Source organism: Dasypus novemcinctus, chromosome 9 (genome assembly GCF_030445035.2).
Source record: "Dasypus novemcinctus isolate mDasNov1 chromosome 9, mDasNov1.1.hap2, whole genome shotgun sequence".
Taxonomy (NCBI): Eukaryota; Metazoa; Chordata; class Mammalia; order Cingulata; family Dasypodidae; genus Dasypus; species Dasypus novemcinctus.
In genome coordinates, this window is record NC_080681.1 from 31,485,051 (window position 1) to 31,502,118 (window position 17,068).

The window sequence follows — 17,068 nt, forward strand, 5'->3', positions numbered from 1 at the left end:
CTTCCCACAGATGAGGTCTGGGGTTCAATTCCACCAGTACCTGAAAAAAGCGGTGAAGCCTCCCTATCATGCCCAGGGAGGCAATGAAACACAGAGCTTGCTTTCTGAATAGGAATAGGAGAAGAAAACAAACTGGTATCTCGAGAAGTTATCCTGTCACACCCGTATTGAGAAACTACTTACAAGGAATTCAAAAGTAAAGTAGGGCCTGGTCTCTTGAAGTTAACAATCTATTTATATAAACAACATGCAAAAGGGCCACTGTAATAAGACCTGTGCTGGAGATATAATCAAAGTATTGTGGGAGGGTATTAGAGGGTAAGGAGTAGCAAAGAAACGTGTGTCTGGCTACACTTCCGTTCTCTGCCTGGTCCACTGTGCCCACACTTGGATGCTCAGTTCCATCTTTTTTTTTTTCAGCAAATCCTGATTGAAATTGTAGGTGTGATCTGCACCCTGCACTACTCATCCATCTGTGTACAGGATGCAGTCATCCAGACACAGTTAGTTCCTCAGCCTAAATAAAGTTTAGTGCTGACTAGTTATTGAGTCCAATACTAGTATTCCCCCTTTTAAGACTAAAACACTGCCCTTTGCCAGCTGGGACTGGGCACCTTGCTGGGCTTTCCCCGGCCTCGATCTCAGAAACAGAACTGTGTGAAATCCTGCCTGGACTGGAATCGTGCTCCCTGCTCCCCTCGTATGACCATTAGCCCCTCTCTGATTCCTGGATTCTCCACCACTGAGGTGCTACCCACCTGAGCGGAAACTTAAAAGGCTGCTAAAACTTGGTATCTCTCAAAATGTACTACAAATTGTTTGACTCCATTTGTACAAAATACAAATACAAGTTACAGAAACGGAAAGGATAGCAGCTATATATGGCAAGGAAAAGATAGATTCAGAGGTGATTATTAAGAGGTAGAGTTGTTTTGTTTTTTAATGATTATGATTATTATTGGAGTAATGAAAACTCCCTAATATTTATTGAAGTGATGAAGGCACAACTCTGTGATTATACCAAATAGCATTGATTGTACACTTTGGATGGATTGTATGTTTTATGAATATGCATCAATAAAATTGATGGAAAAAAACAAACAACTTGGTGTCTCAAAAAAAGCTGGAGAATGCCGGAAAATTTTTATATTAAAAGCTATAAAAAAGGCCTCATAGAATCTTTATTAATCATGTATGTAATTTTAAAAAAACTTTAATGAGTACAGTTCCACCAATATAGCTAGATATTATAGTGAAATTTTTTGAAATAAATGTAACTTGGCTTATAGTAAAAATGTGGATCTAAATTAATTACTATTGTATTGTGGTAAATGTCTATGTTATATGATGGATCAAAGATCTATGAGTAGGGAAACGGACTTGGCCCAGTGGTTAGGGAGTCCATCTACCACATGGGGGTCCACGGTTCAAACCCCAGGCCTCCTTGACCCGTGTGGAGCTGGCCCATGCGCAGTGCTGATGCGCGCAAGGAGTGCCGCCCCATGCAGGGGTGTCCCCCCGTGTAAGGGAGTCCCATGTGCAAGGAGTGCGCCCGTAAGGAGAGCGGCCCAGTGGGAAAGAAAGTGCAGCCTGCCGAGGAATGGCTCCGCCCACACTTCCCGTGCGGCTGACGACAACAGAAGCGGACAAAGAACCAAGACGCAGCAGCAAACAGACACAGAGAACAGACAACCGGGGGCGGGGGGGGGGGGGGGGGGGGCGCGCGGGGGTAATTAAATAAATAAATAAATCTTAAAAAAAAAAAAGATCTATGAGTCAATAATTTATCAGGGATTAATCTTATTAGAAAAAACTTAAACATAAAACAGTTAGAAGGATTAGGTGGGGCTTTGCAGATGCCAATATGACACACACCACAGTCAGCTGTGCACAGCATGGTCAACCCCACTGTGTTCTTGGACATGGCTGTCAACATCCTTCTAGCTGTTTGCAGACAAAGTTCCAAAGACAGCAGAAAATTTTCATGCCCTGAGCACCAGGGAGAAAGGATTTGGTTATATGGATTCATGCTCTCACAGAATTATTCCCCAGGATCTGTGCCAGGGTGGTAACTTCACACACTATAATGGCACTGGTGGCAAGTCCATATATGGGGAGAAGTTTGATGATGAGAATTCATCCTGAAGCATATGGGTCCTGGCACCTTGCCCATGACCAGTGCTGAACCCAACACAAATGGCTCCCAGTTTTTCATCTGCACTGCTAAGCCTGTGTGGTTGGATGACAAGCCGTGGTCTTTGGCAAGGTGAAAGAGGGCATAAATATTGTGGAAGCCGTGGAGTGCTTTGGGTCCAGGAATGGCAAGACCAGCAAGAAGATCACTGTTGCTGACTGTGAACAAGTCTAATAAATTTGATTTGTGTTTTGTCTTAACCACCAAATCATTCCTTCTGTAGCTCAGCAGAGCATCCCACCACCTCTGGTTCTGCTTTCAGTATCCTATAATCTTTGTGCTCTTGCTGCAGTTCTTTGGGTACCAAATTATCCGCCCCCCCTTCCAAGTGTAGCTGGATTGCAGAGTTAAGTTTATGATTATGAAATAAAAACTTAAAACAACAAACTATATTAGGTAGCCTGTAATTGTGCAAAAATGACTATAGACAAAAATATCTTAGAAGCTTTAAAAAGGAAAGTGTGGGTGAAAGGAGTATGGGAAAAGAAAGAGGGTAAGAGTGGATAATTGAAGATGAATGGAAGCAGCTTTTATCAGATTATTGTTGCATTTTAACATGAGAAGCTTTGTTAAAGGTTTGTTAAAGTTCTGTCTGCTTCCAGGCTTAATTCCCTCAAATCCATGTCATCCATCTCCACCAGAACTCTTTAAATAAAACACAAATATGATTGCGCCAGTCTTCATCCAAAATTTTTCAGCTACTCCATCCCATTAAGAATAAAATAGTAATTTTAGGATGAAGATTATTTTTCAAGATCTGGTCCTTGCCTACCTCTTCTACTCATCCAGCCATGTGGAATTACTTGCAGTCTCTCGTTAGGACATGCTATGCCTAACCTTTGCAGTCTGGTTATTAAAAATTCTAACCTCCAATTTCCCATCCCAATACTGATTTTTCCCCCTTCTTTTTTGGCCTTCAAGACTTGGCTTAACTGACTCTTTGAGTATGTGTATCTCCATTGCCATGTCAAGATAAAAATCCTCTCTGCTTGTCTGTAATACCAGTTATCACTCTGTATTATTTATTTACTTGACTTCTGCCTATCTCAGACAGTGAAGTTCCTTTAGGATAGGCTCCATGTTGTAGTTTCCTTGGCTGCTCAAGCAAATACCAGGCAATGGGTTGGTTTTAAACAATAGGAATTTATTGATTCATGGTTTAGAGGCTAGGAAAAGTTCAAATCAAGGCATCTTCAAGGCAATGCTTTCTTAATGAAAACTGTGGCATTCTGAGGCTGGCTGCCCACAATCCTTGATGCTTAGCTTTCTGTCATGTGACACTGCACATGGTGGCTTCTCCTGGCCTCGCCCTTCTCTTTAGAGTTCTGTTGATTTCAGTTTCTGGCTGATCCCTCTGTGACTTTCTCTTTCTCTGTCTGAATTTTATTCTGCTTATAAGAGACTCCAGTAATAGGATTAAGACCTGTCCTGATTGAGTTGGACCACAACTTGCCTGAAGTAAATTCATCAAAAGGTCCCATGTCCGGGGAGCAGATGTAGCTCAAGTGGTTGAGCACCTGCTTCCCATATACAAGGCTCTGGGTTCAATCCCTGGTACCTCCTAAAAACAAAACAAATGAAAAAACCAACTTTCATTGGGGAGCAGATGTAGCTCAGTGATTGAGCACCTGCTTCCCATGTACAAAGTCCTGGGAACCCTGTACCTCCTAAAAAAAAGGTCCCGTGTCCTTTGAGATGAAAAAACTGAGTAATGGAGAGGTGAAGTGACCTGCTCAATGTTCTATAGCTAATGGCAGAGTCAGTGTAATCTTTCCTGTTCCATCACATATTTCTTTTTTTTTTTTAATTTATTTCTCCCCCCTCCCCCACTGCCCCGGTTGTCTGTTCTCTGTGTCTATTTGCTGTGTCTTCTTTGTCCACTTCGGTTGTTGTCAGCGGCACAGGAATCTGTGTTTCTTTTTGTTGCATCTTGTGTCAGCTCTCCGTGTGTGCGGCACCATTCCTGGGCAGGCTGCACTTTCTTTTGTGCTGGGCGGCTCTCCTTATGGGGCGCACTCCTTGCGTGCGGGCCTCCCCTATTGGGGGGACACCCCTGCGTGGCAGGGCACTCCTTGCGTACATCAGCACTGTGCATGGGCTGGCTCCAAAGGGGTCAAGGAGACCCGGGGTTTGAACCGCGGACCTCCCATGTGGTAGGCAGGTACCCTAACCACTGGGCCAAGTCCATTTCCCTCCACACTTATTTCTTTACTCTTCCTACTTTCTTCCTCTACGGTAAGACCCATTCAGGCAATAATGCAATCATTGTTGGTATCCACCTAGATTCAGACATTCTGTTTAAAAGTTGTTAAACTGATGTTTTACAAACAACAATAACAACAAAAACTATCTGAAAATAAATTAAAATTATAATATAGATAAATAACAGATTTATTAAATAATTTAATTTAAGCATATAACTAATTAACAATGTCTTCCGTAAGAAAACTATACATATGAAAGTTGACTACAAATTTCTGATCTTTAAGAGGGTTTGATTTTTCTTTTGTTTTTTTGTTTCTTGTTTGCTTTTATTTGCTTGTTTTGCTTGGGGAGTTAAGTCCATTTCTTGGTCTGTTTATTCTGTTTTCTTGGACTGTTTATTCTATCCTTTTGGTCTTAATTAATTGTTTCTTCCTAATGTCCCAGAAAGTATCGCTTGGCGCACCTTTGTGCATTGTTTTATTTTTGCTTTTATTTTGGATGGATATTTCCGCTACATGGTAAAATATACTTACCTCAATCTAAAGTCAGCCTCTTAATGGGGACACAAAAATCAGGAACAAGGTATGGCTGTCGACTATCTCCACTACTACTTAACATTGTTCTGGAGAGACTAGAAATGCAATTAAACTCGGGGAAACAATTATAGGTATAAGAATTGGAAAACAAGGAAATCTGTCTAATTGGAAAATCTAGGACATGATGATATATCCTGGAAAACCCTAGAGTAGGTGATAGCCAGTGGCCCACAAATGAAGTCCAGGCCATTGCCTCTTTTTTAAAATAATGTTAAAAAAAACAAACACACAGTTATTTTTAAATGCCCATTTGTTTGTGATTTGTCTATGACTGCTTTTCCACTATAACAGAGATGAGTCATAGTGTTAGACCATGTGATCCTCAAGGCCTAACATATTTACTATATAGCCATTTACACAAATGTCCCTGGTCGAGAGTCAATGATAAAATTAAGCCAAACAAGAAAAGAGTTATGTAAGGTAGCAGAATATGAAATAAGCATACAAAAATCAGTAGCATTCATATACACAACTAACCACTGGAAGATATAATGGATGAGAAAACCCCTCTTAAAGTAGCAATAAAAAGACTCAATATTTAAGAATAAGCATCATAAGAAATGTTCAAAACCTAAATGAAGAAACTATAGAACACCCCTGAGAGATGCAAAAGTAACTTGAGCAAGAAACCCAACCCTTGTTCTTGGTTAGGATGTATCAAATCATCAGTATGGCAGTTCTCCCTAAGTAATTTATAAGCTGAACGTGATTTCAAGAAAAATTCCAATGAGCTTTTTTTAAAAATGGAAGTGGACAAGTTAATCCTCAATTTCACATAGGAAAAGAAACACACAAGAATAGCTGAAAAGGATACCAGATAACAAAAATACAATAAAGTCTCTATACTTAAAACAGTATAGTACTGGCACATGAATAGACAGACCAGTTGAATAGAATGTAAAATCTAGAAAGAGATGCAACTACATATAAAAATGTAGCACATGACAAAGGTTGTATCTCATATCGCTAGGGCAGACATAGGTTGTGCTTTTTTAATTAGTGGTGTTGAGACAAATGGATGACCATTTGATAAAAAGATAAATTTAGGTCTATACCTCACAAAATATGCAAAAATAGGCTCCAAATGGATCAAAGATCTAAATGTAAAAAATAAAACTATACACCACAGAAAAACACAGATGAATTCTTCCATAATCTAGGTGTCAGGAAAGAATTTCTAAATATAACTAAAAATCTAGGTGCAATAAAGGAAAATATTGATAAATATAATTAATAAAAAAATTAAAACCATAAGCAAAGTCAAAAGACAAATGACAAAGTGGAAGAAAATATTTGCCACAAATATTACAGGTAAAGGGCTAATATTCTCAATTTCGGAAAGAACATGTACAATTTTGAGGGAAAAAATAAAACAAAACTCCTTTAGAAAAATTGGCCAATGACACAAACAGACATCTATAAAAGATATAAAAAATGGCTTTTAAATATTGGTGGAAGCAATTTCATAATAAGAGAAATACAAAATAAACAATATTAAGCCCCATTTCTTAACTATAACATCAGCAAAAGTTCAAAAGCTTTATGATAAACTCTATGTACAGGCTATGGGGAAAACAAAGAAAGACTGAGTAACTGTCACAGATTGAAGGAAACTAAGGATGCACAATGACTAAATTCATTGTGGTGTCCCTCTAAATACTGCAACAAGAAAAGAACATAAATGGAAAAACTGGTGAAATTTGAGTAGAGCCTGTATTAGTTAATAATGCTGTGTTAATGGAAGAGTGTAGAATAACTATTTGTACTATCTGTGCAACTTGTTTGTAAATCTAAAATGGTTTTAAAATTTAGAAAAAATGAGAAAATGCTTTCAGTGCAGCAAAGAAAAATATTTTGCTTAAGCAGGAGCCTTATTGTTGAATCCAGAAATCAAATAAGAAGTCAGAAAAATAAATCCTTAAAAAAATTATCTATGAAGAAAAATAGGCTGTTTTTTTTCCTTGAAGTATCAGCCACACAACATCTCTGACCTATCAATAATGCCTGAGCATATAACTTGCATATCATGTGGAAATAGAAACCCGTTATTTTGTCATTAGCTGTTTTTCATATCTCTAAAAGAACCTCAAGAGATCATCTAGTCCAAGAATGGGAAACCATTTTGTTCCCATCCAGGACCACCATCTATCCAATCTGTAGAAAAACAGTAGCATTAGTACAAAGCGTTGTATGCTTTTTCTGTTTATTTTGAGAGACAGAAATGTATAACATTACATTCATGTGACTTCAACATTCAGAAGAGTTTACATAAAATTGTTCAATAATACAAAAAACAAGAAGCTTCTATTCACATTAAGAAGAGTTTATGGAATGAGAGAGGAGGGAGAGAAACAGGAGATGAGGAGTTACCTGATGTTCTTGGGTTGGACACTATCTTGATAGCTTATTCCTTCATGGGGTCCTAGAGATTCAGGTAGGATGAAGTGTTTATGTAAAGCAGCCATAAGTCAAAAGAATCAGAAAGCAACTTCAGTCTATATCCTAGTAAAAAATGGATTCAGGAGCTATAGCAGTTTGATATGGTTATGAATTCCAAAAATAGATACTGGATTATATTTACAAACTAGTCTGTACCTGGGCGTGATTAAATTATGATTAGGGCTTTGATTGGGCCACGTCATTAGGGCAGATAAAAGGCATGGCAAAGGACAGAGTTGAGGGTTTCTGATGTTGGAGTTTTGATGTTGGAGCTTGATGCTGAAGACTTAAGCTGATGCCCCAGGAAGTAAGCTCACAAAGGGAAGAGAAGCCAGCCCCAGGAAGAAAGGAACCTTGAACCCAGAGAGAAGCAAGACCTTGAAAGGGAGGAACCCAGGAAACCTGAACTCTCACAGCCATCGGTAGCCATCTTGCTCCAACACGTGAAAATAGACTTTGGTGAGGGAAGTAACTTATGCTTTATGGCCTGGGATCTGTAAGCTCCTACCCCAAAGAAATACCTTTTATAAAAACCAATCAGACAGAGGAGGGGCAAGATGGCGGCTGAGTGAACTTCCTGGTTACTAGCTCCAGCGGGGAATCGGCTGGGCGGAGTTGGAGACTCTTTGGGACCGGGCTGTTTCGGGATTTTTACTGGTCCGGAGGTGTCTGGACATCGACTGAGAGGGAAGGTAACAGAGAGGATCTGTCTATGAAACATATATGGACATTCCAGCTACGTGTGGAGGATTCCCTCCTTGGGTAGGCGGAGCCGAGGCGTCTGCCGCAGCGGCGGGGGAGCCAGGCCGAGCGCCGAGGAGAGCCGGCCGGGAGCGGGGGTGCGGGGCCCAGCCGGGCCGAGCGGCAGCGGCCGGGGGGGCGGAGCTGAGCCGGGCTAAGCACCCAGCTGCGGCGGCCGTGGGGGCGGAGCTGAGCCAGGCTGAGAGGTAGCGGCCGGGGGGAGGAGCCGAGCCGGGCCCAGCGGCAGCGGCCGGGGGGGCGGGGCCAAGCCAGGCCTAGCGGCAGCCACCAGGGGAACCAGACCAAGCCTGGCGGCGGGGTTTCTGTTCTTTGTGTGTGTGTGTGTGTTTGTTTTGTTTTGTTTTGTTTTGTTTTTTTATCCTTTCTTTCTTGTCCCTGATTTTCTTCTTATTCTATTTTATTTTAACAATACACTAGGTCCTGCAGGAAACACCTCACATTTGATGGGTTTCCTCATCCTCCACTGCCTCATTTCTCTGTGAATAGATTAGGGCTATCTACACTACCCCCTTTCCCCTACAACTTGATATCCTCCACCATCTGCTATCCCTCCTATATCCCACCTCCCTTTCTTTGACCCACAAAGTGTCTAACTCTTAATTTCTAATATCTTGGTTTAGTTTTCCATCTGGTATCTGCCCTTGAAATTATTACCTCTCTTTTCTCTTTCCCTCTCTTACGAAAACAATAGCTTCTTAGTACGTACCACATTCCTCCCATATTCAGTCGTCTACCTCATTAAAGGTACTTTCCTACTACTATAACTCTACACAATTTACACGATCTAACCTCCATCCTCCCAGAACTCATATTGTTGCTTTGTTAACATATATCACCAATACTACTTTACACTTTTCCCTTCCTTACATAATTGCCTTTCCCCAACACTAATACTTTCCTTTAAAGTGAACTTAACCAGCAATAAGAAATCAGAAGAGGAACAAAGGGACAAAAAGAAGATATAACACTAACGCAAAAACAACAGCTAATTAATCTCCAAGACTAGACAAAGAAGCTAAGGAACTGATTAAACCCGTCAAGAAGAAATGATGACAAGACAGCAACAAAAAAATACAAATCAAACCAGTAACCAGGAAAACATGGCTGAATCCAATCAACAAACTAAAAATCAGGAAGGGGAGCAGATCTTCGCACAAGCAATGAAAGATCTCAGAACATTTATCACCGACAAATTTGATGAAGTAATGAAAGAGGTTAACAACATGAAGACAACACTTGGAGGGGAAATTGCAGACATGCGCAAAAAAATAACAGATATGATGGAAATGAACACCACAATTCAAGAAATCAAAAATACGCTTGCAGCTAATATCAGCAGACTAGAAGAGGCAGAGCAGAGAATTAGTGATGTGGAAGACAGTACACTGGAAATCAAACAGATAGTAGAAGTGGTCAATAAAAAGGTAGAAAAAATCCAGATAGGACTTAGGGACCTGAATGGTAATGCAAAACGCTCAAACATACATATTATAGGCATTCCAGAAGGAGAAGAGAAGGGAAAGGGGTCAGAAGGAGTGTTGCAGGAAATAATGACTGAAAACTTCCCAAATCTACTGAAAGAGACAGATGTACATATCCAAGAAGCATAGCACACTCCACTGGTCATAAACCCCAACAGGCCCACCCCAAGACATATACTTGTCAAATTATCCAATGCTCAAGACAAAGAGAAAATTCTAAAAGCAGCAAGAGAAAAGAAAACCATCACATACAAGGGAAGCTCCATAAGATTAAGTGCTGATTTCTCATCTGAAACGATGGAGGCAAGAAGGCAGTGGTATGATATAGTCAAGGAACTAAAGGAAAAAAATTTCCAACCAAGAATACTATATCCAGCTACACTAGCATTCAAAAATGATGGAGAGTTCAAAATATTCACAGATAAACAGAAACTGAAAGAGTATATCAGCAAGAAGCCTCCCCTTCAAGAAATTCTTAAGGGAGTTCTGCAGGAAGAAAGGAAAAAACAGGACAGTCAGAGATGGAGGAGAGTGTAAGAACAACAAAAAAGGCAAAAATAGAAGGGGAAAATAAAATATTACAAACAAAATATAACAAACACAAATCCAACCAAAATATGGCTACCACATATAATTCTCTGAACGTAATAACACAGAATGTCAATGGACTAAACTCACCTATCAAAAGATTCAGACTGGGACACTGGATAAGGAAATATGACCCATCTATATGCTGTCTACAAGAGACACATCTTAGACCCAGAGACGCATGGAGATTGAAAGTGAATGGCTGGAAAACAATCATACAAGCAAACAATAACCAAAAAAAGGCAGGAGTAGCTATATTAATATCAGACAAAATAGACTTTAAATGCGAAAAAATTGTGAGAGACAAAGAAGGATACTACATTTTAGTGAAAGGGACAATCTGTCAAGAAGATCGAACGATCATAAATATTTATGCCCCTAACAAGGGTGCCTCTAAATACGTGAGACAAACGCTGGAAAAACTAAGTGAAAAAATAGATGCAGCTACAATTATAGTGGGGGATTTTAATACACCACTATCAAATCTGGACAGAACATCTCAAAAGAGAATCACTAAAGAAACAGAACATTTGAACAGTATACTAGAAGAGCTGGATCTAATAGACATATATAGATCATTACACCCAAACACAGCAGGATATACATTTTTCTCAAGCACACATGGAACATTCTCCAAGATAGACCATATGCTAGGCCACAAAGAAAGGCTTAATGAATTTAGAAAGATCGAAATCATACAAAACAATATCTCTGATCACAGTGGAGTGAAGCTGGAAATTTGCAAGGGACGGAGGCCCAGACTTCACACCACAATTTGGAAATTAAACAGCACACTCTTAGAAAAACAGTGGGTCAAAGAGGAAATCTCAAAAGAAATCAATGACTACCTTGAATCAAATGATAATGATAACACAACATACCAAAATTTATGGGATGCAGCAAAAGCAGTACTGAGAGAGAAATTTATAGCCATAAATTCACGTATCAAAAAAGAAGAAAGAGCAAAAATTGAAGAACTAACTGCTCTTTTGACAGAATTAGAAAAACAACAACAAAGTAACCCAACAGGAAGAAGAAGGAAGGAAATAACAAAGATAAGAGCAGAACTAAATGAAATAGAAAATAAGAAAGCTTGAAAAAATAAACAAGACCAAGAGCTGGTTTTTTGAGAGGATCAACAAAATTGACAAACCTTTAGTGAGACTAACAAAGAAAAAAAGAGAAAAGATGCAAATACACAAAATAAGAAATGAGAAAGGTGATATCACCACTGATCCCACAGAAATAAAGACTATCATAAGAGGATACTTTGAAAAACTATATTCCAACAAAAATGACAATTTAGAGGAAATGGACAAATTCCTAGAAACACATAAGCAGCCCATATTGATGAAAGAAGAAATTGAGGATCTTAACAAACCAATCATAAGCAAAGAGATAGAATCAGTCATTAAAAATCTCCCAACTAAGAAGAGCCCAGGGCCAGACGGCTTCACAGGTGAATTCTACAAAACATTCCGGAAAGAACTAACACTAAACCTGTTGAAACTATTCCAAAAAATCGAAACAGAAGGAACATTGCCGAACTCCTTCTATGAGGCCAACATTATCCTAGTACCAAAGCCAAACAAAGACACCACAAGAAAGGAAAATTACAGACCAATTTCTCTAATGAACCTAGACGCAAAAATACTTAACAAAATACTTGCTAATCATATTCAACAACACATTAAACGAATTATACACCATGACCAAGTGGGATTTATTCCAGGTATGCAAGGATGGTTCAACATAAGAAAATCAATTAATGTGATACACCATATAAACAGATTGAAGGAAAAAAACCACATGATTATATCTATAGATGCAGAAAAGGCATTCGACAAAATACAGCACCCCTTCTTGATAAAAACACTCCAAAAGATTGGAATACAAGGAAATTTTTTGAACATGATAAAAAGTATATATGAAAAACCTACAGCCAACATTGTCTACAATGGCGAAATCCTGAAATCCTTTCCTCTAAACTCAGGAAAAAGACAAGGATGCCCATTGTCTCCATTCCTATTTAACATTGTCTTGGAAGTACTTGCACGAGCACTGAGGCAAGAACCAGATATAAAAGGCATTCAAATTGGAAAAGAAAAAGTCAAAATTTCACTATTTGCAGATGACATGATCTTATACATAGAAAACCCTGAGAGATCTACAACAAAGCTGCTAGAACTCATAAATGAGTTCAGCAAAGTAACAGGTTATAAGATCAATGCACAAAAATCAGTAGCATTTCTGTACACCAATAATGAGCAAGATCAGGAGGAAATCAAGAAACAAATACCATTCACAATAGTAAATAAAAAAATCAAATACTTAGGAATAAATTTAACTAAAGAGGTAAAAAACTTATACACCGAGAACTATACAAGATTGTTCAAGGAAATCAAAGAAGACCTAAATAAATGGAAGAATATTCCTTGTTCATGGATAGGAAGACTGAATATTATTAAGATGTCTATCCTACCAAAACTGATCTACACATTCAATGCAATCCCAATAAAAATCAACACAGCCTTCTTTAAGGAACTAGAAAAACTAACTATGAAATTTATTTGGAAAGGAAAGAGGCCCCGAATAGCCAAAGACATATTGAAAAAGAAAAATGAAATAGGAGGAATCACACTTCCTGACTTCAAAACATACTACAAAGCTACAGTGGTGAAAACAGCATGGTATTGGCATAAGGAGAGACACACAGACCAATGGAATCGAATTGGAAGTTCAGATATAGAATCTCAGGTATATAGCCATATAATATTCGATAAAGCCACCAAACCCTCTCAACTGGGAGAGAATGGCCTATTCAACAAATGGTGCCTGGAGAACTGGATAGCCATATGTAGAAGAATGAAAGAGGATTACCATCTCACATCTTATACAAAGATCAACTCAAGATGGATCAAAGACCTAAATATAAGAGCCAAGACCATAAAGATCTTGGAAAGAAGTGTAGGGAAACATCTACAGGACCTTGTAATAGGAAATGGCTTTATGAACTTCACACCAGAAGCATGAGCAGCAAAAGAACAAATAGATAAATGGGACTTCCTCAAAATTAAAGCCTTCTGCACCTCAAAGGAGTTTGTCAAGAAAGTAAAAAGGGAACCCACACAATGGGAGAAAATATTTGGCAACCATATATCTGATAAGAGACTTATAACTTGCATATATAAAGAACTCATAAATCTTGAAAACAAAAAGATAAACAACCCATTTTAAAAATGGGAAAAAGATTTAAACAGACAATTCTCCAAAGAAGAAATACAAATGGCTAAAAAGCACATGAAAAAATGTTCCAAATCTCTAGCTCTCAGGGAAATGCAAATCAAAACTACAATGAGATACCATCTTACTCCCATAAGATTGGCAGCTATGAAAAAAACAGAAGAATACAAATGCTGGAGAGGATGTGAAGAAATGGGAACACTCATCCACTGCTGGTGGGAATGCAGAAGGATCCAACCATTCTGGAGGACAGTTTGGTGGTTTCTCAAAAAACTAACCATAGATTTGCCATATGACCCAGCAATACCACTGCTGGGTATATACCCATCAGAACTGAAAACAAGGACACAAACATATATATGTACACCAATGTTCATAGCAGCATTGTTTACTATCGCCAAAAGTTGGAATCAATCCAAATGTCCATCAACAGATGAGTGGATCAATAAAATGTGGTATATACACACAATGGAATACTACTCGGCTGTTAGAACAAATACACTACAATCACACGTGATAACATGGATGAACCTTGAGAATCTTATGTTGAGTGAAGCAACCCAGGCATTGAAGGACACATACTGCATGCCCTCAATGATATGAAATAAGCAAACTGCCTCAGAGAGCTAGACACTGGAAAAGAGGCTTACAGGAAATCGGGGGGTGGAGAAAGGATGTGAGTTAACGTCTGTAGGGGTGGAATCTGTGATGAGCTGGCGGTAAGTATGAGCACAAAGAAGGGACAAAATGGGGGCAAGGGGTTGCCTTTGGGTGGGGCTTTGTGGGTTTGAGGGGGGCTGGGGATGGGCAGAGGAGTAATATTTTCCAAAAATTGGGGGGAGGGAGGGGCAACATACGAACATGGGAGAGCGTCAGGTGTTCGTTGAGAACAAAATGTTGAGAAAATCGTATCAAAGTAAAAGTAGGAGGGTTACCTGTTTAGGATGCTCAGGGGGTATGGTCTGATGCGGGACGGACTCAGGGCGAATAGCTGAAGGCTCATTTTGCCAAGGTGGGTTGTACCATTGGGAAGAGACCCAAGAAGTGAGAGGTGGGGTGGACCCACATCCTGGGGAGGACTAATGCCGTCAAATAGAGAGAACTGTATCTCTAGTGAGAAAGGATGTCTCCCAGGGCATTAGGGCAGTTGAGAAAGTCAGGCCCTGAATACTGCTGCAAGTATCTCTAGACATGGCCTCTCGGGAAATCGAGATTGGCTGGCATTGTGGGCCCCAAGGGGAGGGGAAAATAGATGTGGAATGGATGGAAACAAGGTAAATATGGGGGCAAGAGAGGAGTTTTGTGAGAGTACATGAAGATGAATATAAAACATGTAATATTACTCCAAAAACATATAGGGGACGACAGACTAATAATGTAAACCATAAGGCAAAACATAGGATAACTAAAAAGGTTAGAAAACTGTACAACCTAAAGTATGGACCACATAGTAAGCACAGATGTCATCTTGTTTGAAAGCTATTGTCTCGGAATCTGTACATCAGTTTCAGGAAATATGATACGAACAAGTTATGTGAATATCGCTGTGGAAGGGAAAAGGTTTTATGGTGAATCTGGGGAAGTACTGTATATTGTATTTATGAATTTCGGTGATCTAAGACTCTTGTGAAGCTAACATTATGTTGGGATTGACTTTACGGGAAGTTTTGGATCACAGAGTGGTTGAACAATGGCAGCGGAGGAATACTGATATAGGATGTTATTGACAGGATATATATGGTTGACAGGGAGTGTTATACAGGGCATATGCCCAGGGTATATAGTAATGTCTAGATATACTCATAGTGGAAACAATTAAAAACAATAGCTGGGGGGGGGGTACTGGGCCCCTGGCCAGGGAGACACTGTCGTGGACCCTAGGGGAGCAGCGGCAGTCCCCCAGGTGCAACGGCAAGAACCAGGAAGGAAGGAGGGCCCAACAGTGGGCTCCTGATACTTATGGGTATGCTTTTGAGCCTATACATCTGCAATAAGAATAAGGACTAGAGTAGCACTGTGCCTGGGAGTTTCCTCCTGACAGCCTTCATGTTACTCAAATGTGGCCACTCTCACAGCCAAACTCAGCATGTAGATGCAGTGCATTCCCCCCAGTGTGGGACATGACACCCGGGGATGAGCCTCCCTGGCACCGAGGGATCACTACCACATATCAGCTGAAGATGCAACTAGAAAAGGACCTTGAATTAAAGGTTCAGCACGGATCAGCAGAATATCCCTGTCTACATATAATAACATGACTTCAAAATGCTGTTTGACCTAATGTAAGGGGGAAATGGAAAGGAGAAATGAGAATATAAGGCTATGAGTCTCTAAAAAAGAGTCTGGAGGTTGTCAGAAGGAATGCCCTTATGCACAACTGAGCAGAGTCTGAGAGACAGATAAAGTAGATACAACCCCAGGTATTGGTTCTTTTGAGGGATAAAGAGACCCATGGGTCCTATGCTCATGGCAGATGGGGTTCACTGCCATGGCAGATGGCCCTTCTTTGGAGCTGGTGTTTCTGAGTGATGGAATTGGACTCAGAGGGGATCTCTCTTCACAAGATTTGCATGCTACTTTAATGGAATTGTAGTTGGTGCTGGGGTTTTAGATATATTTAGGGGTTCTGAATCTCTGGACTGATAATATGACACCCAGGCCCAGAACCTCAACAGACTTCAGCTCCTACACTTTGATTTATTGGACTTACCTCACTCAGCTAACATCGAGTTGAAGAAGGTCAACCACCACACCATGGAGCCTAGAGTGTCTACAACTGAAAGCAGGAGGAGTGCATCCAGTATCCGTGTGGAATCTAAACCCCCACTTGACATAGATGTGCAATGGACACAACCAATCCAATGTCCACAGAGACAATGTGGAATGGGTGTGGGAAGGGTAGCCATGGTGGCAGCTGCGTTTGGGGAATGGGAGGAAGAGATGAGATGTAGAGGCGTTTTCGGGATGAGATGTCCTGGGTGGTGCTTCATGGACAATTATGGGACATTGTAGATCCCCCCAGGGCCCACTGGATGGAACATGGGAGAGTGTGGGCTATGATGTGGACCACTGACTAGGGGTGCAGTGATGCTCAGAGATGTACTTACCAGGTGCAATGGATGTGTCACAATGATGGGAGAGAGTGTTGCTGTGGGGGGAGTGGGGGGTGGGGGTGGGGGGGTTGAATGGGACCTCATATTTTTTTAATGTAACTTTAAAAAAATAAATAATTAATTAAAAAATTTTTTTAAAAAACCAATCAATTTCTGGTATTTTGCATCAGCACCCTTTTGGCTGACTACTATAGGAGCTAAATTTTATTGTCATGCCTGAGGGATGAAGAAGAAAAATGAAAAATTACAGAAGCTTCTATGTATGGTGATGTAGTTCAGTTTATTCTTACAAGAACCTATGAGGTAAGCATTGTTATTATCCCTCCTCCCCTCTCTTTATAGTTGAGGAAACTGAAGCTAATTGTCCTGAAGGAACTTGCCCAAGGTGTCACACAACTAGAAATTGGGGAAACCAGGATTGGAATCTAGGTTTCTATGATCTCAGAG

At 40.0% G+C, this 17,068-nt stretch overlaps 1 pseudogene; it reads left to right on the forward strand.

Moving 5' to 3' along the window:
- The first annotated feature begins 1,895 nt into the window (after nt 1-1,895).
- On the forward strand, nt 1,896-2,368 carry LOC101427513 (peptidyl-prolyl cis-trans isomerase A pseudogene; annotated as a pseudogene).
- Nucleotides 2,369-17,068: the final 14,700 nt, after the last annotated feature.